Genomic DNA, 23,321 nt, shown 5'->3' on the forward strand with positions numbered 1-23,321 from the left:
TCAGCTTAACCTAGCTATAACCAAGGCTATGTCCGCTACGTTTTCAGACTTTGGTGATTGGGGTAGTTATTACCCATTTCCTTTCCCTCACTAAAAATAAAACCCTATTCTGTAAGATAATTAATTTCTTTGCTATCCTCCAGGCACATGTAAACCGTATATAGTTTGTGACCAGACTGTGTTCTCAAGCTGTCAGTTCCCAAGACCACTCTGAGATTGGTTGATGGGGGCTCCAAGTAAGGCTAGAGGAAAAGCTGACAGGTTTTCCCCTCCCATTCCCATAACCAGGTGATTCACTCTAATATGTTACCTATTAGCTATGTCTGGATTACTTATTTTAAAAATTATATCAGTATGTGTACCTTCATTAGTGTTCCTTCATTGTAAGCTGACTGCATACAAATAGAAACCTAGATAAAATATGAACAGAATAGACATTTATACAATTTAAGATCTGGAATATTTTCTCTAATGTCTTCTTTCTTCATTAAGGATAGTTTGCTTTAACTCATAAATTTTCTCAAGAACTTCCAGTCTCCTTATTTACAAAAGTACAGTATCATGAAATGGGCACACATTTACTAATCTCAGATTTGGAAAGGACTCCAGAGTCTTCTAGCTCCCGAGCATGTGAACTATTAGAGACTGATCATTATTGTTTTCTCCCTGACTTGGTCATTTCCTTTTTGCTAATCACTCTTAGAATCATTAAGTGCTGTTCTGTCCATTTACTTGGATATTTTGCATTTGTTATGGGGCACCCTGTTTTGATTCTGATTTTCCTTCTTCAAGTGCCTTCTTTTCTTCTTTAGGTGGACTACTAACAGTAGAATTCACCTGGGGACGACCTAGTAAATGAAAATATGACTGATCTATACCAGCCATTGTGGCCAACTGCCCAAGCCTAGACGAGAGGAGGAACGGAGAAAAGACAAAGATTATAATCACAGAAGAGCAGTTTAGATTTCCCCAGACCTACAATCATGAAATACTTCTAAAATCTTTTTTTTTTTTTTTGCGGTACGCGGGCCTCTCACTCCTGTGGCCTCTCCCGTTGCGGAGCACAGCCTCCGGACGCGCAGGCTCAGCGGCCATGGCTCACGGGCCCAGCCGCTCCGCGCCATGCGGGATCCTCCCAGACCGGGGCACGAACCCGTAGCCCCTGCATCGGCAGGCGGACTCTCAACCACTTCGCCACTTCTAAAATCTTAAAAGCCAACATCCTACTCCAGACCACAAGCCTCTCTCTCCCCCAAATCCTTAGCCCTTTCCAGATTCATCCTCTAGGAGACATCCCACTGTCTCACTAGCAGCTTCAATATGTTCCATGCACCCTGTCCACTGCCTGTCACACCTCCATTCCCACACTTCTTTACCACCTTTCCTCCAGTTTCCAAGAATGTGTTTGTTCCTTCCTTCCCAACACCAACACCAATTCATTCACTGACAAAACACCGCTCCATCAACTATCAATCTCCACTTCCCTCTTTCAGCAAAATTGCTCCCGGTTGAGAACCAATGACCTATGTCTCCCCTGCAGATTAATAATCATTTTTATGTCTAAGGCAAAGATAACTTTAATTCAAACTTATCAAACAAGCAAAAGAAGTGAAAGATAGGAAAATTCTTATGCATTCCCGACTATTTTCAATGAAAACTGCCTTTAATTTAGTCTTTACAAAACAACTATACCTACTAATTACTCTGTCTACAGGTTACTCTTTTATAATGGGCTCCCCACTCTACCAAAGCAGGCTTCCCTATTTGCATTTCTTAAAAAATTTAATTCCTCATTTTAAAACGTCAACTATATTACCTATAATTACACTAAATTTGGCTAAATATAGACACGTAAGTGATGAAAATTGCTCCAGTTCCTCAGCAAACTACCATTAGAGTCGCAAAGAGAAGAATGCCATGAAGAGAAATGAACTAACCCAGCATCTATAAGGAGAACCAGGAAAGCATGGAACTTCTGAAAAGAATTCTCAGTGCTGCCCAAAACACCTTCATCATCCAGGATCATGCTTGTCAATGAGTGGGCATGAAGGGCTTCAGACAAAGAGAAAGTTGTGTTTCTTAACTGGGCATTTTCATGTTCCAGCTACACAAGAAGAGTGAAAACGTCTGACATGATTTTTTCTCATTGTCATCAAAAGTAGTCTTGCCTTGGGCTTCCCTGGTGGCGCAGTGGTTGCGAGTCCGCCTGCCGATGCAGGGGACACGGGTTCGTGCCCCAGTCCGGGAAGATCCCACATACTGCGTAGTGGCTGGGCCCGTGAGCCATGGCCGCTGATCCTGTGCGTCCGGAGCCTGTGCTCTGCAACGGGAGAGGCCACAACAGTGAGAGGCTCACATACCGCAAAAAAAACCCAAAAAAACAAAAAACAAACAAACAAACAAAAAGTAGTCTTGCCTAGTTTCAAGGAACAAAACTAAAACACTCAAAATGTAATTAATTTGTAATTAATGTAACCCTCTGCCAGTAAAGACAGAGACCATATCACATAATAACCAAAACCCACAGGCACCCAACAAAGTTTCCTATATAACACTTAGGTGGTATATAAATAAACCAAAGTTACCGTTTTATTAATGATCTTTCACAAAAGATCACATTTCTAACTGGTTCAATTCATAATGGAGCCTCATTCCACATTAGAAAATGACCTGCTTTAAGTTTCCCTTAAATTAGAAAGTGAATTATAGAATCTGATTTGAACAAAACATATTACAACTCTGCTGAATGTTAAGAATTAACTTTAGTGAGTAAAATATCTAATGCTTACGTTTAAAAGTCCTAAATCATACCCAACCCGATTTATTAAATGTACCATCACCAATATTTTCTTTGGCTTCTTGAACATATTCACCCCCGTGCACTCTTCCCCTTCCGCTCATCATCTACGCACTTAAAACCCCCTGTAAGCTCAACTCTCGTATTTCTCAGAAAGGCCGTTAATGTTCATGATGCCCCTTTTGCCTTACATGAGCAGGTGCTCAACGTTTATTGAATGAGTGTCTGCCAATCCAGTGGATGCACTTTCAAAAATTCCTCCCTACACGCACCCTGTGATAAATTATATTTAGATAGAACTTTTTAGATTATGCCCTGTTTTCATGCACATTACCTAATGTAATTCTCATAGTATATATTTTTATCTTTCATTGCATTCTTAGAAGTTTTCCAATATCTTAAATTTATTTAAATGATTCACTTTCCTAATTCATTGCCAGGAGAGTCTCATCATGTCTTTTATGTTACTGTATATACAGTACATGCACAGAAGGTGCCTTCTTGAATCAAAGAATCATGAACAGGAAATAAGCTAATGTCATATAAAAGCACACACACATACACAAAACCAGATTTTCACATCTTTAAAAACATGCTTTCTGGAATATAGATCATATCATCACTAAATACTAGTAAATGCAAAAGTCCATATGATACAACCAATTTGCAACATATTACAGTTCTAAAGCTTACAAAATATGTGTATATGGCTTAAAATCAAATCAAAATAAAACCAAAACACTCTCAAAAGCAGATGAAACGTGTTTACCTCACTGACTCGTCTATCAGCCTTCAGTCTTATTACTCTTTCCTCCTTTAACTGCTTTAGGCACTCCTCCAGGGTTTCCTAAACAAACAGAGTCAATATTATAAGTAATTCATAGTATAATATCCAAAAGCCTTTCCAGCTATTGGTCTCATCAGGATTTAAGGGCAGAGCCAGAAGTGAACTCAGATTTTAGTCTGCTACTGGTCATATCATACCATGCCAGTGAAATGAATGATCAAAATCTATCAAATTTGCAAAGATTTATTTAAATTCCACTCTTTCCAACATAAATTTGTGGCAGCCCACCATAAAAGGCATATGCATATAACATAGTAAGTCAGAAATAAGAAGTTACGACCAAGAAAGAAAAATTCTATTTTTATTTGTGGGTCTCTTTATAGCAGGAAGTCCTATTAACGAACCTGCTTAGCATACCTGAATTGCATAATTGCAGATTCAAAAGCATGTTTTAAAAAAGTAATCACACGGGCCTCCCTGGTGGCGCAGTGGTTGAGAGTCCGCCTGCCGATGCAGGGGATACGGGTTCGTGCCCCGGTCTGGGAGGATCCCATATGCCGCGGAGCGGCTGGGCCCGTGAGCCACGGCCGCTGGGCCTGCGCATCCGGAGCCTGTGCTCCGCAACGGGAGAGGCCACAACAGTGAGAGGCCCGCGTACGGGAAAAAAAAAAAAAAATAAATAAATAAATAAATAAAAAAGTAATCACTTTTAAAGCAATTTACAGTCAAGCACTGTTCCTGGAGTTCCCTGGGTATTAAATAATCGAATCATCAAAACCCTAAGAGGGGGCTTCCCTACTGGCACAGTGGTTAAGAATCCGCCTGCCAGTGCAGGGGACACGGGTTCGAGCCCTAGTCCAGGAAGAACCCACATGCCGCAGAGCAACTAAGCCTGTGCGTCACGACTACTGAGCCTACGCTCTAGAACCCACGTGCCACAACTACTGAAGCCTGCGCATCTAGAGCCTGTGCTCCGCAATAAGAGAAGCCACCGCACCGCAACGAAGAGTAGCCCCCCGCTCGACGCAACTGGAGAAAGCTGGCGAGCAGCAACGAAGACCCAATGCAGCCAAAAATAAATTTATAAAACAAAAAACCCTACGAGGAAAGAACAATCACTAACTCCATGTTATTTTACAGATGAGGGAAACAGAGGCAGAGAAGTAGAGTAAGTAGAGCAGCACAGCCGAGGTCACACCACTAAGTAGCAGAGCCACACTGTGGACTCAGGAAGCTGGCTGCCATTCCTGCTCACGGAGGTGGTAGTCTTCCCGTCACCAAGGTCACTGAAGTAAAATGAACACTGATAAACTATCTTAGGAGTTTTAGGAACTAAGACACTTCGGTCCTTGAAGTGGGGACACTGCTTGCAATAGGCAGAATTCTGACAGAGCCCCCAAGATGACCACTTACTGAAGTACACAAACCTTCCACTTATCCAATCAAACTCTAAATGTAGGTGCTGTAGTGAAGGGATTTTGCACATGGAATTAAGGTTCAAAATCAATTGATCTTTTAAGATAGGGAGATTATTTTAGGTGGATGTGGCCTACTCAGGCACCCCATGAAAAGGACCTGAACTCTTCCTGAATTGAAGTACAAAAGGGACAAGAGGGAGACTCTCCATTGCTGGCTCTGAAGAAGTCCAATGCTGCGGCAGGGAAGGCAAGCGAGAGGCCTCTAGGAGCTGAAACTCTCCCCCGACTGACAGCCAGCAAGGAAATGGGGACCTCTGTCCTGCAACTGCAGAATCTGAATTATGCCAACAAGCCAGAAGAAGCCTGTAGGCATTCTTTCCCAGAGCCTCTGGACGCTAACACAGCCAGACTGACATCTTGATTTCAGCTCTGTGGCCCACACAAACTATGGTGAACATCCAACGTTTGGGGCTCAATATCTTACACTTAAATTTCACGTGCTTTAACACTCTCAGGAGGGAACCCACAAGTTCCCGTGTGTATCTGAGCAGGAAGCCCAGTCACGCTGTGCCTGGACTTCTGACCTACAGAACTCTGAGCTAGTCAAATAGGTATTGTTTTCAGTCAGTAAGAATGTAGTAAAAGAATTAATATTCTACTCAACCTCCAGGTTCGTGAGCAAAATAAATGATTGTCATTGTTTTAGGCCACTGTTTTGGGGTGGTTTCTTATGCAGTGATAAACAATCATAATACCTATACTTATGAAAACAGTAAGGTATATTTATACATGTTAACTGCTTTGAACAATCACTTAAAGAATGAGGAACTCTATTACCTGTCATCATTGGGAGAGGAGCTGGTATCACTGTCTGGACAGTAGCTTTTGGTACCTAACAACAATCCTACATCAGGAGTTTACCCTAAGGAAATCAAAGATGTGGGCAAAGATTTATCTACCAACATGATGTCATAAGATTGTTTATAACCAAACCCTAGAAGAAAGCTAAGAGCCTCCGAATTGGGACTGGTTTAAATAAAAACAGCTCATCGTCTGAAGGAATGTGCTATGAAGCCACTAAGAATGACAAGAGGTCTCAACCAGAGTTCATGAATGGGCTTCAGGAGTGCTACATTCCAAATATATCTGTGCGTTTTTCCTGGGAGATGATGCATAAGCTTAATCAAATTCTCTGATGTAGAAGAGTAGTTAGTGACATGGCAAAATATTTCGGATACTTTTTTAAGACAAAAGAGCAGATTAGGTGTGTGTACATGCAGAGGTGGCTTTTATTTCCTTCAAGAAGTTGTTCATTGTTTTCAAACATTTGCTCAATGAACATATATTTTTATATTCAGAACATGTTTAAAAAATTGAGAGTCTAAGAACTTCAAATTCTTTAATGGTTCATTACTAAAGCCAGTCAAGTTTTCAATGGGGAAAAAGGGAAAAAAATTGCAAAATTCCTCTACTTTTAATATAATGGTTTAATCAATCTTCTAAAACTGATTTCAAAGAAATTCTAAACAAATAAACAAAAAAACAAAAAACCCTCAGCACGGTCAGAGGAAGCTACACTAAAATTCCTGACTGGTTCTAAATAGCACATCAAATTGCAATTACATGCAACAGTTTCTCCCTCTAATGGAGGGAATTAGAACACAGTGTTCAATTTTTGTGAAAAAGTGTACCCTCCTCCTACAAAGTATTCAGAATTCATGTCCCTTACATGGAAATATGGAACCAAAAAAGTTAGAAAGTAAAATTGCTTGATATTCTATTACTTAAGTAAGACTAATGATAAGGCTTTGGAATAATTTTCCTTCCTGCCATCTGCTCTCCATTCCACCCTTCTGTATACCGGCTAGGGTGATTTTTCTGGGACAAAGCTCCCATCATATTGGATATCAAATTTTATGTTCAACTTTTCTCCATTTAACATTGAAATCAATCATTTCTCATATAATCAGGGGATTCATAACCTTGATTTTTTTGTGCGGGCTACAAAATATTCCACTGAGTGGGTTTACTGGTTAACCATTTTACACATTTAAATTCTTTCCAACTTTTCAGTATTATCAGACAAAATAACCGTTTTTATGCATGAAGGCCTTTTTCCATATTGAGAATTACATTCTTACAATAAATCCATAAAAATGAGTTTGAGATCAAAGCAAATGAACATTTTTAAGGCTCTGAGGTACCTACCTCCAGACTTCTTTCCAAAAGATTTCTGAGATTTTACACTGCCATCAGCGATGTATCACTTGGTATATAACCTCTACTATAACTGTTGGCTTACTTCCTCACTTAGAGTGCAAGTTATTTGAAGATAGGGGGTGTATTTTATTAAGTGTCTATCCCCAGCACCTGTGCCTAGCACAACGTAGACGGTCAATAAATAATTGCTTAATAAGGAGAATCCCTGCCACACACGTACATATAAGATGTACGTGTGTGAAAGACAGACTGTGTGTTTTTCTCTAACTGGATAGATGAAAACTTGTCATCTTCTTTAATGTGCAATTTTTTTGCTTATAATTAGTCATTAAATTTCTCTTTTAGATTATATTGTAAATATTCAGATTCTCTGAGGCAAATGGGCCTGGCACTACCCATTAGCTACAGAACCTTGGACAAGTTCTATAACTCTAGGCCTCAACTTCCTCATCTATAAAATGGAGATAAGCTCCCATATTACAGAGCTCTTGTGAGAATTACATGAGTTAAAACACATATAAAATTAGAAGAGTGCTTGGTACATAGAATATGTGCAATTAATGCTGAATGAATGAACATGCGAATGCAAACAGTAGTGAAGGGCTTAAAATGAAACGGTCTCATCCCACTCCCACATCCAGCACTCAAGAAGCGACCGATTCTTTACGCAGTTTTTAATTGTAAAATACGATATGTATACTGAGAAGTGCACAGAACAAAACTGTGAATGTGACAAATAAAAAGAGAATACTTACATAAGCACTACTCGAATCTGAAAGTATTGATACTTGTCAGCATCGCAAAAACCCCCCATATCCTTTTCTCATCACAAGCTCCTTCCCTCTTCCCGGTTAAACACCAACCTCACTTCTTGACAGTCATTTCCTTTAACCTGCATGCATCCCTAACAAAAGAGTTTAGTTGTGTCAACATCTAACTTTATGTACAGGATCATAGGATATGAAGTCTTTTCTATCTTATTTCTTTCTCTCAACATTGGTTTAAAAAATTCATCCACATTGCTGCCTGTAGCTCTAGTTCATTCAGTTTTATTGCTGGATAGTTTCCCCACTGTACAAATACACATCATTTATTTAATTTTTGACTCTTAATGGACATTTGGTTTGTTTTCAGTTTGTGCTAATGCAAATCATGGACAGGAATCCTGCTGTACCCGTTATTCTGGTGCATTTACACAGGGCGGGGGTGAGGGCTGCTGGCTCACAGGCTATTTATATACCTTCAGTTGACGGAGAGGGCTAAATGCTTTCCAAAGTAGTTGTGTCGGTTTATACTCCAGTATAAACAGGGTAGAAGATTCCCATAGTACTTCAGGTCTACAATACCTGATACTACCAGACTTTTTATTTATGTATTTGTCAATCTGATTGACATGTAGTTTCCTTGGTTTTGACTCACTTTTCACTTATTACTTAATGAAGTTGTACACTTTTCTGTGTTTACTGGCTGTATGGATTTCCTTTTTTATGAGGTTTACGTCAAATATTGTTATTTTTTATTATTTTATTATTATTATTTACTTTTGGCTGTATTGGGTCTTCGTTGCTGCGTGCAGGTTTTCTCTAGTTACAGCGAGCGGGGGCTACTCTTCATTGCGGTGGCTTCTCTTGTTATGAAGCACAGGATCTAGGCGTGCAGGCTTCAGTAGTTGTGGCACATGGGCTCAGTAGTTGTGGCTCACGGGCTCTAGAGCACAGGCTCCGTAGTTCTGGTGCACGGGCTTCGCTGCTCCGTGGCATGTGGGATCTTCCCGGACCAGGGCTCGAACCCGTGTCCCCTGCCTTGGGAGGCAGTTTCTTAACCACTGCGCCATCAGGGAGGTCCAACTATTGTTATTTTGAATTCTTCTCCATTTCCAAGTAATACTCTTCCATGACTATTTTCTCACTAAATTGGAGGCATTATCTGTTCACTTTCTAACTTACTAATAAGTAAGGGTTTAGTTCCTCTACACTCTTTCCTATGTCCACACTGCTCAGTAAAGTTATGTCATAATGAGTTATTCCACTGCTCATGATCTCTTTGACTTGTAGTCATATACTTAAAAACCTACATTGTTGATCAACTAGAAACTCTCTCAACGTCACGCTTTGTAAAATGAGGACATTCATACCATCTTCCCTTTTTTCTACCTCCTGTCTACCTTCCAAACCTAGCTGTTACGTTGTCAAAGTTGAAATTTATATTCTATGTGCAGTTAAGTCTTCTGTTATTTGAGAGTCAGTACGGAGTAAGGTTTAAGAGAACAGGCGGAGAGCCTAAACTCAAAGCCTCGATCCAACCTTAAATTAGGTACAGCCTGGGCAAGTTCCTTCCCTGTCTTAGCTTCCTGTTCTCAAAAGTGGGAATGATATTAGCACCAACCTCATAAGGCTATTCAGAGGATTAAATGAGTTAATATATGCAAAAACACTTAGAGCCTAATATATACTAAGTACATACTTGTACACAATACATTTCAGTACATACCAAGTTAATACTAACACATACTAAGTATAGTTTACTTTAGTTATTTGTGATTACATGCACGTTGACAATAAAAGCTGCAAACCAAGACAGTATTGCCATTATTACAATGAAATTAATATTGCCCACTGCAGATGTACTGTGTCTCTGTGTATAGACTACACCTCGTTCCATACTGTGCCAGTGTCACTGCCCCTGTGCAGGGTGACCACATACCCCAAGCCGCCTTGGGCTGTTCCAGTTTATACCTGTTGTCCTGATGTTACAGCATTAGAGTGCCTCCTTACACTATTGAAGTGTAAGGAGTTTGGACAAGTTCCGGTTTGGACAACAAATTAGATACGTGGTCATTACCCCTGTGTGTCACTGAAAAGGGGGACATCTATAGTGTCAAGTTGAAGTGGATTCTTCCCCTTCCTCACCAATAGTAGGTTAAAAATCAACCATAGTTCAGTGTGCTTCAGGTTTATGTCCGTATAGCCTTTTCTCCTCTGGAGTTCAAGTTCCTTCTCCTCTTCCTCTCCCTCCTCCCTTCCAACAGTGCCTAACACCTAGTAAGTACAATATGCCTCAAGGTGTTTCTAAGCTCTCAATCACACAATCAATAGAAGCCTCTCCACTCTAGACTAGCTGCAATCTGCACTGAATCCCCTATTACCTTCCTTCTTGGTTTATTGCCTCATTTTGCTGGATTATGTCTATAAATAGCTTAAGGTGTAGCACAGGAGGTCAATTCTTCAAATTTCTTTCTGTACAAAATATCTTCTTCAGCCTCCACGTATGACGGATAGTTTGGCTGGATACAAACCCCTAGGGTGAAAATTATGTGCCTGAAAAACTTTGGAGGTATCTTTCTAATGCCTTCCAGGATCCATGGTGCTCATGACAAGTATGATAAAGTCAGATTTTAACCTTTTTTTTTAGGTGACCAGTATTTTTCTCTCTGGAATGGATGTATCCTCTCAGTATTTTATTCTATTTTAATTTATTTTTTCAGTATTTGAAAGTTTCACAAGGAAGGGTGCCTAGGTATGAGTCTATTCTTGCTCATCTTGCATAACTATTTTCAATCTGAGGCCTGATGTCTACTTTCAGCTGTGGGGAATTTTGTTGCCCTTTGACAGCTTCCCTCCATTTTTTTTCTGGGTCTGGACTTTCTAATAGTAACATGTGGGATCTCCCAGATGCAGCCTCTCTAACATATTTCTATCACATTTTCCATTGTGTCTTTCTTTTTTATATACTGAGAAATTTTTTAAATTCCTACTGAATTTATTTCAGCAACCATATTTGCATTTCCAGGAGACCCCTCTTGCTTTCTGACCATTCTCCTTTTCATTAATACCCTAGTCTTATTTTATAGTTGCTAGCTCTTTTTAAACCTCTCTCGGGATACTAATTAGGGTTTTTTCTTAAATTATTCTGTTCCCTAAATTGTCCCTGGTCCTACTAGGATATGTTTGCACTCTTTCCCCCTCTCTCATATTGTAAGCTTTACTCAACTAACAGGCAAAAGACAGTTATTTTCTATTTAAGAATGAGCGCAGAAAGCTCCCTGAAGTCAACGATTGATTGGCTTCTTATGCAGGAAGAAGCGGGGAGTAACTGTAACAGGATCTCCCCCAAACACAATTTTCGAGGGTGTAAAAACTCACAGTAGCTGCCCCAGTTCTCGCCAGTTTCACTGTTTTCAAAATGAAATCATCTCATTTCAGGAGGGTGAGGGCGGGGCTGGGAGCCCACTCCTCCAAACACATCCCTTCAATGAGCTCCCCTATTTGTCACACTTTTAACTAACTCCACCCTCTCTCCTACATGCGCAATTGAGCATGGGGCTACTTTTTCAGATGGGGTCAGAATCCTCCTCAGTTGCTCGTGGTCCCTGTGCATATTCTAGGTGATGCTTTTCCTCTGTTCTACTGCTTCAGTTTCACACTCTTCCACCTGTCTTCTCTCTTTCAAAACTATGTTGAAATCTCTTGATTGTTGTGGGCATATATACTTAAACACTTTGATACCATCATTGTAGTGTCTTGTCAAAACAGAGAAGAGCTAAAAGGGTTCTCAGTGTATTCTGAATCTGCTATTCTGTGGTCCCAGTGTTTAAACTTCTTGGACTTCCCCACTGTCTATTACTGCTTTTACAAATACAATCTCGTGGTCTATTCGTGAAGGAAATGAATACACCACATCTAAAATAACAAGGAATGTGGGTTAGATGCTCTAGGGTCTTGTCATACTCTGCCATTTACTAATAGACCACTTACGTTCTACAAATTGTAGGTGCTCATTTATAAAACGAAAGGGAGTAACTCCACTTGAACTATAGATTTCTCCTACCCTAACATTTCATAATTTTCTAAGTTCTTTTCTTAAAATTTCTCTATATTATCATTAATTTTAATTAAAAAATAAAAATCTAACTTTCTCTTTTGAAAATCAAAGAGTAATTCCCGTAGTCCTACAATAATGGGATAATCAGTTCTGAAACCTGTCAAGTGTCATGTTTCATATGAAGAGAAAGTCATATTAAATAATTTTTAAAAATTAAACATGGACTTTGTAGCAGAAAGACAAGGTCCCCCCCAAATGGTGTTCCTTTATTTACTAGAAATGTTCAGCTCTGCATTAAAGTTGAAATAAAATAAATATATTAATTTTGAGGTGCAAAAATTTCTTATAAAAATCAATTTTTCTTTTCTGCCCATACAAACAAAAGTATGGAATGACATTAGAGGTCAGGTTTATTTGGTAATAGAATGTAGCTTCTTGATATTTTTGATTTTAGGAAAGGAGAATATCAACATCAAAACTTTTTTCAACTTTACTTTTATTTAAAATGAGGCCATATTTTCCTCTTATAAAAAGAGAGTTCAACTAGAACTGTCAATTTTCTCATCTGTAAAACAAGAGCACTGAATCAGCTGACTGTAGTCATTCAGAACTCAATTTCCTTATCTTATGATCACTAAGCTTCTCCCTAAATCTAATATACTAAGGTTCTAAGGAAAGGAAAATATATTACTAACGACATGTTTTGATTTTAGTTTCTTAGAGTTCAAATGTCCACCATTCACCTTGGTCTAAGCTTAAGGAACCATTCAAGGGGATGCAATGCAGGTGGGAGGAGAAAACAGAACCCTCACACAAGCTGTGCTGTGTTGCGATCAGCCTTCCGTTTGAAAAATAATCTTCACTATAGCTTTAAAGTGATAACTTTGTACCTGCAATGCTTCTTGTTTCAAACGGATTTTCTCTGGCTCCTCCTGAACACGTTCTGAGGAATCATCGACCTCTTCGATTTCTGAGGAGGAAGGACTCTCTACTGTCACAGTCACAGGAAATTCTGATGGACCTGAGTGGCACAAGAAGAAGATAGGAAACCACAGAGTTGTTACACTAAAGTGCAAAGAAAGAAGACAAGATTGTATAAAAGACAACACAAGCCAGATACCAAATATCCAAATATTAGAGGACATTTAACAAAAGTGATCTGAGGTATCATTATTTATAAATGTCTCTCACTGCTCCTTAGTCTAAAACAGGCAATGACTAAGTAAAAGTACAGGAACTTATTTTTGCTATGTTACTGTACAGACCTCTGTTGTACCTGGTTAGGATTAGTAATGGGAATTGCCCATATTATTTTATTAAGTTTCTTTCACAGAAGCCAAGTGAAGATCCAAGGTAAACATTTCTTCTCAGATCAACTTTATACTGCAAATGAAAAATTTATTCTTCACCATCAGACAAAAACAGTCTGGAAGAAAATGTAGTTTTTCAGAGGAAAATACATCAGTAAAGGGACTGATGAATAATCAGGAAGTCAACATACCTAAGCTGTGAATAATAGACATTAGAATTTTAAAAAATAAATCACATACACACACACAACTAAAACTGACCCATCAAAAACTTCATCTTCTCACCACCCTTAAGCCAAAACTAGGGCAACAATTCTCCCAGCAAGCTTCACTGCCACTGCAGTGTTGTTCAAGAGGACATTTCCAAACATTTAAAACTGACCTGGCCACAACCCCATAAAAGTCTACACATCATAAAGAACTGTGCTGGGATTATATAACCACGCAGAGGACAAGTCACTAGGACATCATGTTGACAACAAGCAGCAAACCCTGCAGCCTAGGAAAACCCTAACAGGAGAACGAGGTGCACACCCCTCTCTCCGGGAACGCAAGGCCAGGACTGACACCCAAGATGCTCTTCTCTCAACCTCAGCAGTGGTGCCTTTCACAGAGCAACTATGCAGTCTCCCAAGACCACTGGGAAGGAGAATCTGATACTGACAGTATTCGCTTGCCACGAGGCCATAAGCGAGGGAATGTGTGTGGCCTTGGTGAGAGAGCAGAGGTTTGGGAGATGTTGCTTTATATTGGCTTTCAGATCAGGAATTTGTACATATAGCCCGCAAACAACGTTTCTTGAAAACATGAGAATATTCTTGAGTATGACAGCTCCATGTGAGGGGTCAGAAATGGCAGTCAAGTTCGTCTCACTGGGTAACAGCTGATTTGCGGACTGGAAAACAGGCTTCCTTGTTTACAGACATAGCCACAAGGCTGCCCGTTGTGTGCCAAATCCACACAACTACACAGTTGCCTTGGGAGAGCGACCAAACGTGTTTTACATGGATTTATTTCAGAGAGGGAAATGCTTCTTGTAAGGCTCTGTCAATTTAAAAAGCAAGAAGAATGACCATCCACCTTTCCCAATTCAAGCCCTATATATCATAAATGTGATAGCTACACACCACCAACTGATTACATACATCACGAGCTTTGATGAATGGAAAGCCCCTAAAAAGATAGCAACAAGACGAAGTTAGATCTTCATGTAAATACATGACCAGTTAAACCCAGTTAATACAACTATTTAGTAGTATGAACAGTATCCATACAGAATTGTGTATAAAAATAAATAAGCTCAAAACAAGGACCTGGAGGGCTCTGCTACGGAGAAAACACAACAGAATTCAGCCTACTGGCTTGGTAATAACTCTCTGAACTGCTGAGAGGCCCCTTCAGCTCCTATGTTCAGGATGGTTGAGATTTGTCTCTCTTCTTTAAATGGTGATATTAATCGTTCTCTAATTTACCACCCTGTGTGACGAGGATGGACCTGCGATTAAGTGTCTCAGGAAGAAGACAGGAAACCACAGAGCTGTGAAACTCAAGTGCAAACACTGGGGATTCAGCACTATAGCTTATGCAACAGCAATTCACATTACCATTTGCAAAAAAGTAGTCGGTTGTCCAGTGGGGAGTAGAAACATCCATTTAACATGAGCAACTGAACAGATATTTTACACAGGAACTACTTCAAGTACTATTTAAAATCAATTCTCTTTGTTTTCTTAAGCAATTGTTAATCCCCAATTTCGTGATTACTACCAAGTAAGTCACCTGAAGATCATCTAGAGCCATCTATTTCACTTAGCAAGCCTAAAGCTATAATTCAACCATTTTATTTACTGTTCTGTGACAAAAATTACTATGAACAGCTATCCCCTGGATAAGAAATCAGGTAATGCTAGTTTGACTCACTAAATCTGATTTACTGAGTTAACAAGCCAGTTCATTTAGAATAGCTCTAATGCATATTTTTCATCCATTCTGCATTAAACTATTTCCCATGCCTAAAATGTCTTTTTTCCCATTCGTACGTATCCAAATTCCTACTTCTGTGCTGTAGGGCTTCGCTCAACTACACCTGCCTTTAATCAAACTTTTCTCACATGCACAATTGGTGATCATTTTAGTCTCCTCAAGACTCCCACGGAGTTACCTCTGTTGTGACACTTGAGAAACAACTTGAAACTCCCAATTACTTTTAATTTTTCTTCCTTAGAGGGCTCATTAGGCAGAAGCCAAGCCATGTGTGAGTTACCTTTTTTCCTCTACACAAAGCACCAGAGACCACCCACATAATACAAGTTCCAAAATAAAGAACTCTAAATGACTGAAAAAGACAGGGAATGCAAACAGCTTACCTGTTGCTTTTTGCACTTTCTGCAGGACACAATGGCCGGAAACCAGACACTCCAGGTGGTAGCGCTTCAGGAGGGTAGCATTCTTTACCAGCAGAGTGTTTCCTTCCATTACTTACAGGCTTCTTTGCGGCCAAGACTACGTTTGACAAAGCATGAAAACAAGGAATCAAGATGCACCAAAGGTCTACAGAGCAACTGTCACACGTGCACACGTCGAAAGGAATCAAAAAGGCACCTGACAATGATGCCAAGCCCATTAAAAAGAGGATCGGTTTTGTACAAAGGTTTTACATAAGCCAGCATTTTTTAAAAATATAAGTTCTCTACAGTAACAAGTTATTTTAACTAAAACAAAAGTATTGAGATGTGCAGAAATGCAAAAATAAAGTTTAAAAAAAGATCCCAAAGTATGATACATTTTATGTATCATGCAGAAACACTCAAGTTTCCTGAATCGTAGAACACCTTTGGCATTTCTGAATCTCAAGGACACAGAAACACAGATATACCCATGACTTCTGCCAAACAGAATCTTCAGAAGTAGACCAAAAGTTAAATTTAAGACGAATTTTTCTATGTAAAAACAATACAAGTTATAAGGCTGCAAGTTGCTGGGGGGTAGGTGAGTCAATTTTACCCTCCTATAAGCCTGTCAACCTTCACTGCTCCTTTGATTTCATATAGAAAACAGAAAAAAAAACAAATGAAACCCACTGGATGAAAGAGTGAAATGTGGAGACTTACCCTATATTTCAGTAGTAAAGAGGCAAGTATCTTTATATGAAACATTTGGTTGCAGAAACTAGACCTACGTGTTAATATTTTACTTAGAACAAGCCATATATTAAAATTCACATTTAAATATTTAATTTGAATTTACTGAAAACAAACATCATAGGTTAAAATGGTTATATTTATCCTTCACAGCTACTGTATTTTATGTTATTTTATTTATTTATTTTAATAGATCTTGATTGGAGTATAATTGCTTCACAATTCTGTGTTAGTTTCTGTTACACAACAAAGCGAATCAGCCATATGCATATACATGTCCCCATATCCCACCCACTTGAGCCTCCCTCCCACCCTCCCTATCCCACCCCTCTAGGTCATCGCAAAGCACCAAGCTGATCTCCCTGTGCTATGCTGCTGCTTTCTACTATATTTTAGCAGCATTAGGATGCAGGGTAAAATGGAGTGTACGTGGTAATATAGGACAAATATTTCATAGAGTGTAGCTTATTGATAATCACCACACGATCCTGTGTGATTTACATGCCTCTTAAAAATATATAGGAGCTCAGTTCATTTTGTGCTATTTTATTGTGTTTTTTAACTTCATTGCCATCCAAAAAAAATGTTTGTATGCGTATGGTTTGTATGTGTATACCCTTCCTTTACTTTCAGAAACTAATGCAAATACATTTGTATTAAAATTTTTTTAAATTACACTTTTCTTGTTAGGAGATTAAAAAATTTCTAATAAAAGTTCCCATCTTTTATTAGGCATACATAAGTACAATATAAATGTGACACAATTCACACCATTATTTCACTCCTATACTCACCTGGATCTAGGTATATACCCAGATACTGATTTGGCTTACCTCTATGTCTCCAAATAACTGAGGCAAATACAAAAAAAAGCCCAAGAAATAAAATTACTCTTAAAAGGGCTCAATGAGCTTGTATACTTCAGTTACATTTCCACTTTGTTTAATCATGCTAACTAAAAAAAAATGTTTAACTGTTCTCATTCCATGATGCCCTATTATTCTGTACTAATTTTACAGAATTCCTAATATGTTTTACATATACATGTTTTATTTATATATCTTTCCATTTCTAATATCATAGCAAAAGTCAATGTAGCTATTTTAAGAATGCTTTCCATAGGATATAAATTTTTGATAATAATATCTAATTAGTGTGATATCACAAATCTTAACTTCTTTGAATGTACTATTTGATTATTAAAATATCACTCTCTTGAAATAACAATGGGCAGACGATCATAAGCTTTTTTTTGACTTCATAAACACTCTTAACAACTTATTTAATACACTATTGTCCAAGCAAGTTGATTAATAGACAATCAAAAACATACAACTTTAAGTAGAAAAAAAAAAGCTGTATTTATGAAGGTGTTTACAATAGTTTATTTGAGGTTATTTCCAATTTTTCACCAATTTAAAAAATTGACCTACTCAATGAAACCTTGTGAATGCAATGGTAAAAAGTGTAACTATGAATCACAGAATTTAAATTTAGTATGAAAACATAAGAATGGCAAATTATATTGAAGCTATGTGGAATTATGTTTATAGACAGCAGGAAGAGAAAATAAAAATGTAAATATTGCTTGATAGGATAATGGGATTAGAGGTGGTCTTTTAAATTTTTCATTTTTATGCTAATACAATACCGTTATAAAACCCAAAAATCTTCAAACAACACATTTTAAAAAAATTGTGGTAAACGACACAAAACAGAAAATTTATAATTTTAACCATTTTAAAGTGGACCGTTCAGTGATATGAAGTCAACAAAGTTTTAAAACTTTCAGAGGGCACCTGAATAAAAGATGTGTTGTCCACTGGTGATTTTAATGTATCTGGTATATAACTAAAGTCACCACAAAACTCGTTCTGGGAAATTGGCAGATCATAAACATAAAAAATTTATTTTGCTTTTTATTAAACCTTATTGTTTTGCTGTTTCAAAATTCAAATTTACTCACAAGAAAGAGTCAGTTTCATATTAGATTTGGTTTCACAAATGCTGCTCCTGCTATTCATTCTTATCACCAAAAAAAAAAGACTATTTGTGACTAACGATAATATGTTACAGAAAATAAAAAGTTAAAAGGTTTTCAATCTGCATATCTGGGAACCTAAATTAAAGCATCACACAACATTTTCAAAAACAGAAAAGCCATTTGATTTGACTCAAATCTTAGTTTTAAGATGGCAGAAAGTACCTTGATAATTTTCTTTTAAGAAAGAAAGAAAACCAAGCCATTAAAGAGAAATTCTTCCGAAAGAACTGAAACATGTTATATACCTCTGACTTGGCACTCCTTCCATCTGGAGAACTTTTTTGGTAACTGTTTTCATCACAGAATGATCTAAAGTAAAATGAATTGAAATTAGAGTAATTATTTTCCAATGAGTGGCTATTTCCATTTAAAACCAAAAGCCAACTAATTATTGCTTTTCCCATACATTTAAATATGAAATCTACATTATATAATTATACACTTATTTCCCCCTTTGTGTATTCTAATTTCTTCCTCAGAAACCTAAGATGCCATCTTGCAGACTGCCCACAGTGGCTACTATTTTGGCAGCAGCAAAGGTCAACTTGAAACATTTTGCATCTAAAGTGGCTTTGGATACCTTTGGATACAAAGTACAGTCTGAGCACCGACCAGACGCTTAGATACCTAAAGAGCATCTAAGATATCAAACCAGGGCATCCAAGATAACAAACCAAGTCCTGATATTCCCTCAAAAGCTGCTCCTCCCATCAGCCCCCTTCTTCTAAGTGATACTACCCAGTTGCACACATAATCATCAACGACTTGTCTCCTTGGTACTATTTCCTTCATACCTCACATCTATCTGCAGGTCTTGATAGCTACACCCTCAAAATACAACCTGAATTCAACCACTTTTCACTTGCCGCAAACTTCCAACCTAACCTAGGCCATAAACATCTCTTATTTGGAGCACTGTGATAGTCTCCTAACTGGTCTCCCTGTTCCTCTTTTTTTTTTTTTTTTTTTTTTTTTGCGGTACGCGGGCCTCTCACTGTTGTGGCCTCTCCCGTTGCGGAGCACAGGCTCCGGAAGCGCAGGCTCAGCGGCCATGGCTCACGGGCCCAGTCGCTCCGCGGCATGTGGGATCTTCCCGGACCGGGGCACGAACCCGCGTCCCCTGCATCGGCAGGCGGATTCTCAACCGCTGCGCCACCAGGGGAGCCCCCTGTTCCTCTTCTTTATCCTCCCAAGTCCCTTCTCTATACCAGGTCACCTTATTCAGATACGATTTGGATCATGCCTTTTTCCAGCTCAAACCCCTCTACTCATTTAGAATAATCCACATCTTTACTCTGGCCTTCAAGACTTTACAAGAGCAGACCCCTGGCTAGCTCCTTGACCTCATGTCATACCACACTCTTCTTCACCCGGTACTCTGCCCAGATTGGCCTCCTTGCTTTTCCTTAAATACTCCACCCACCTACATGCCTACATACTCATTGCCTCCTTGTCCTGGAATGTGCTTACTCCACATCTTCCATGGCTTGCTCCTCTCTTCATTCAGGTCTCCGTTCAAATGCCACTTCTCCAGTGAAGCTGTCCCCTAACAAACCTATCCAATGGAGTCCTACCTGCTCTCCCTCACTCTCCTTACATTAAGATAGTTTTGCACTTCCTACTCTCTAAAATTATATGACTTATCTGTTTACTCATTTCTATCTGATCTCCTTCACTAGAATGTAAGGCTCCATGAGGGCAAGACTTTTGTCTGTCTGGTTCACTGCTTTATCCCTAGTCCCTAAACCCGTCTCTGGCACACAGAAGATGATTACAAAATTACTTGTGAATCTGACAAATGAATAAAGTACTCCTGGCAAGAATTCAGAGGTTGCACAGGAAAGAAAGAATGCTCTTGGTGGAAGCAGGCTTAGTATCTAGGTTCACCTCTATTCAGAGTAGAGATAAGAAAAATTTACAAGTATAATTCACTTTAATTAGTACAGTAGCTGCTAAAATCTTAAGGGAAGTGCAACACTAGAAAAGTACAGTTGAAGCTTGAACAACATGGGTTTGAACCTCGCGGGTCCAGTGACACACGCATAGTTTTCAATACATATGTACTATCGTCCTACATGATCCAAGGTTGGTTGAATCCACAGATGTGGAACCACTGACTATAAACTTATACCCAGATCTTCAACTGCATAGGGGTCGACACCCCTAACCCCACGTTGTTCAAGGGCCAACTGTATATGATGAGGAAAGTTAAACACATTAAGTTTTAAAAAACTGTCAATACCTGAACAAATTCTTTTTGTTTTGCTATGTGTTTATCAATTTAAAAAAAGTGACCACATACCAACAAGCAGATTTTTTCTTATATCCAGAACGAGCAGAGTTCTGTTGGTTTCAAGGGCCTTTAGGAAAGCCTTTGCTCCTTCACTGGTGAGGCCGCACTGCTGCAGGTCAAGTGCTTTCGATGAAAGACAAAAGGTCACTTGCTAACTCTACAGATTTAACATATAGACAACTCTCGTTTTCTCACGTGTGGAAGAGTCCTACACAAGACAAGTCATGGCAGGTTTGTAATTTTGGCTATGGAAAAAAACAGAGACATATACGCACACACATAATGCATAATCCAATTTAAAAACCTCTTCTTGGATGTGCAATAACCCTGGCTTTAGTACCAATAAATCAGACAACATATTTTACAATTACAGAACTGAAGAATAACTGTATATAACCTATGAGCAAAAAGCATCACAAAATGAATCTCAGTTCATAATTAGCAAGGGCGGCAGGGGCATGTAAACCTCACAAGCAAAACCTGGTGGAGCTCAGAAATGCACTGCATTCTTTTGATCATGATCTTCAGCTCCAAATCACACTTGAAACTAGTTCAAAGGGGAAAACAAAATAGAAGAAATGTAATAACTGTTAGTTTTAGAGGAAAAAAAGACAAGTCTAAGAGGATACAAATAATAAAAACTTTCAACAATGTGTGAATAGAGAATACATACTAAAAACCTATCATGAAAGTATGATGGTCAAGAACCCTCGCAGTAAAAGGTCAGACAAAAGCCAGAAAAACTGATCATGAATTCTAGTAGTTCTGGGGCTGAACAACCTACTCATTTAAACCAAAGGGATCATCACTAAAGCCCAGGGATTAAAAAATATTACATGAAAGGAAACTATCATGAGTCTTTTGTTTAAGTGTTGTGTGGACCATCACATTAAAATAACTGGAGTCTTTCAACACCCCCATGACACACAGAAATAGCAAGTCAGACATACGGATCTGACAGGATATGATACAACCCTTACAAACTCTCACTACAGAAGAATGGACACAGGGTATAATTAACCAAATAGCCAAATTAATACAAACAGCCAGTAAACCTCACCAGTCAATCAAATGAATACAAAATAAAACAAAATGTGGTTATTCTCCTATCAGATGAAGCCAAGATTCTGTAAGAAAAGCCTTTAAATAATGTCTATACCCTTTGGATCCAACAACTCTCTTCTAAGAATTTAACCAAAAGAAACAGTCAGAGATATAGGTAAGGATATATATCAGAGTACTATTTGTAACTGAAAAACTGGACAAAGCTTATATACAAGAATGGATAAGCTATGTGCACTGTGGCATATTCATATAATGGAATACTGAACAATCACAAAAAATGATGTAGGAGATGCAAATTTACTGACTTGCTAAAATGCTCATACTAAATTAATTGAAAAAAGTTATAAAATTGGGAGTAATCCCACTTGCATAGAAAATGGAGAGGTACTCATTTTTGTAGTTTTACATTTTTTTACAAGTGCTACAGGCCAGTGTTTGTGAGAGGCAGGCTTCACATCTACTGTTGGGGTGGACTACAAATTGGCATAGCCTTTCTGGGTGGTAATTTGGCCATGTGTATCAAATGTCTTAAAAATATGTCACACTTAGTCATTCCATTTGTAGTACCTTATTCTACAGAAGTAATCCCGATGGACACAGAGATGTATATACAACGTATTCACATTGTTTCTGACAGGGAAAAGCAAACTGTCTAAATAGAATTGCAAAGAATTGATTAAACTATGGGACATCAATACGACGCAATACTACATACATGATACATCATTAAGTGAAAAAAGCAGGAATATGAAATAGCAAGTATACTACAATTCTATTTTTGTAATCCCTAAGTGTACATATATATTTGTAGAAAAAAAAAGACTGAAAGTATATACACCAAAATGAACAGTGATTATATCTGGGTATTAATATGATAGGTAATTGTTCTCTTGTTACTCTGTATTTTCTATAAAGGATATATGCAACTCTTAGAGAAAGTGTAAAAGCAAAATAAAAGCTATCAGTAAAATGAGGCTTAAAAAAACCTATCACGATAGTATCATGCCAAAAGCTAAGCATATTAAAAATTCAATATTTTCAATTTTAGAATTTCCCTCTAAGCCATAAATCCTCACTAAGAGATTCTGCCAAAGCACTTGCACCCAGGTCACCAATGAGCGGGTTGCAGTTCAGAGTGATGCGCCTCAAACCAGCCATGCAGTCAAGATCACGTCTCCTGGAATGAAGACTCTCAGCCCAGGTTTCTTCATGCCTTCTGGTAGTCTGATACTTCAAAGATTTAATGGGATGAAATTAAGATGCTTGAATAAGGAAACAGGGTGTGCCTGAGTATGGCTTATTCTGTCAGAGAGTTACACACACACAGATCAAGCATATATGCCAGGAGCATCAACCTGAGAAATTCAACAGTCACTTCTGGTTTACGAGTCCAGTGACCCAGATTCTGCTCGGTCAGTGATTAGAT

The 23,321-nt window shown here is 38.5% G+C and overlaps 2 protein-coding genes across 6 annotated transcripts in view; one reads left to right on the top strand and one right to left on the bottom strand.

Annotated features, from left to right (window-relative positions):
* LOC309808565 (interferon regulatory factor 6-like) overlaps positions 1-23,321 on the top strand; it is a 726,310-nt gene that overhangs the window by 227,398 nt on the left and 475,591 nt on the right. The gene's annotated exons all lie outside the window — the stretch shown is intronic.
* LOC309808563 (BCL-6 corepressor-like) overlaps positions 3,148-23,321 on the bottom strand; it is a 54,702-nt gene continuing 34,528 nt past the window's right edge. Inside the window, exons 15-20 of the mRNA XM_082628943.1 lie at positions 20,840-21,038; positions 18,783-18,846; positions 15,720-15,855; positions 12,934-13,064; positions 7,978-8,126; positions 3,148-3,644 (exon numbers count right to left, since the gene is read on the bottom strand). The gene's annotated coding sequence lies outside the window, so the exon portion shown is untranslated. The remainder of the gene's footprint in view (positions 3,645-7,977; positions 8,127-12,933; positions 13,065-15,719; positions 15,856-18,782; positions 18,847-20,839; positions 21,039-23,321) is intronic.

This window comes from Mesoplodon mirus, assembly GCF_964341445.2.
Source record: "Mesoplodon mirus genome assembly, chromosome: 7".
Taxonomy (NCBI): domain Eukaryota; kingdom Metazoa; phylum Chordata; class Mammalia; order Artiodactyla; family Ziphiidae; genus Mesoplodon; species Mesoplodon mirus.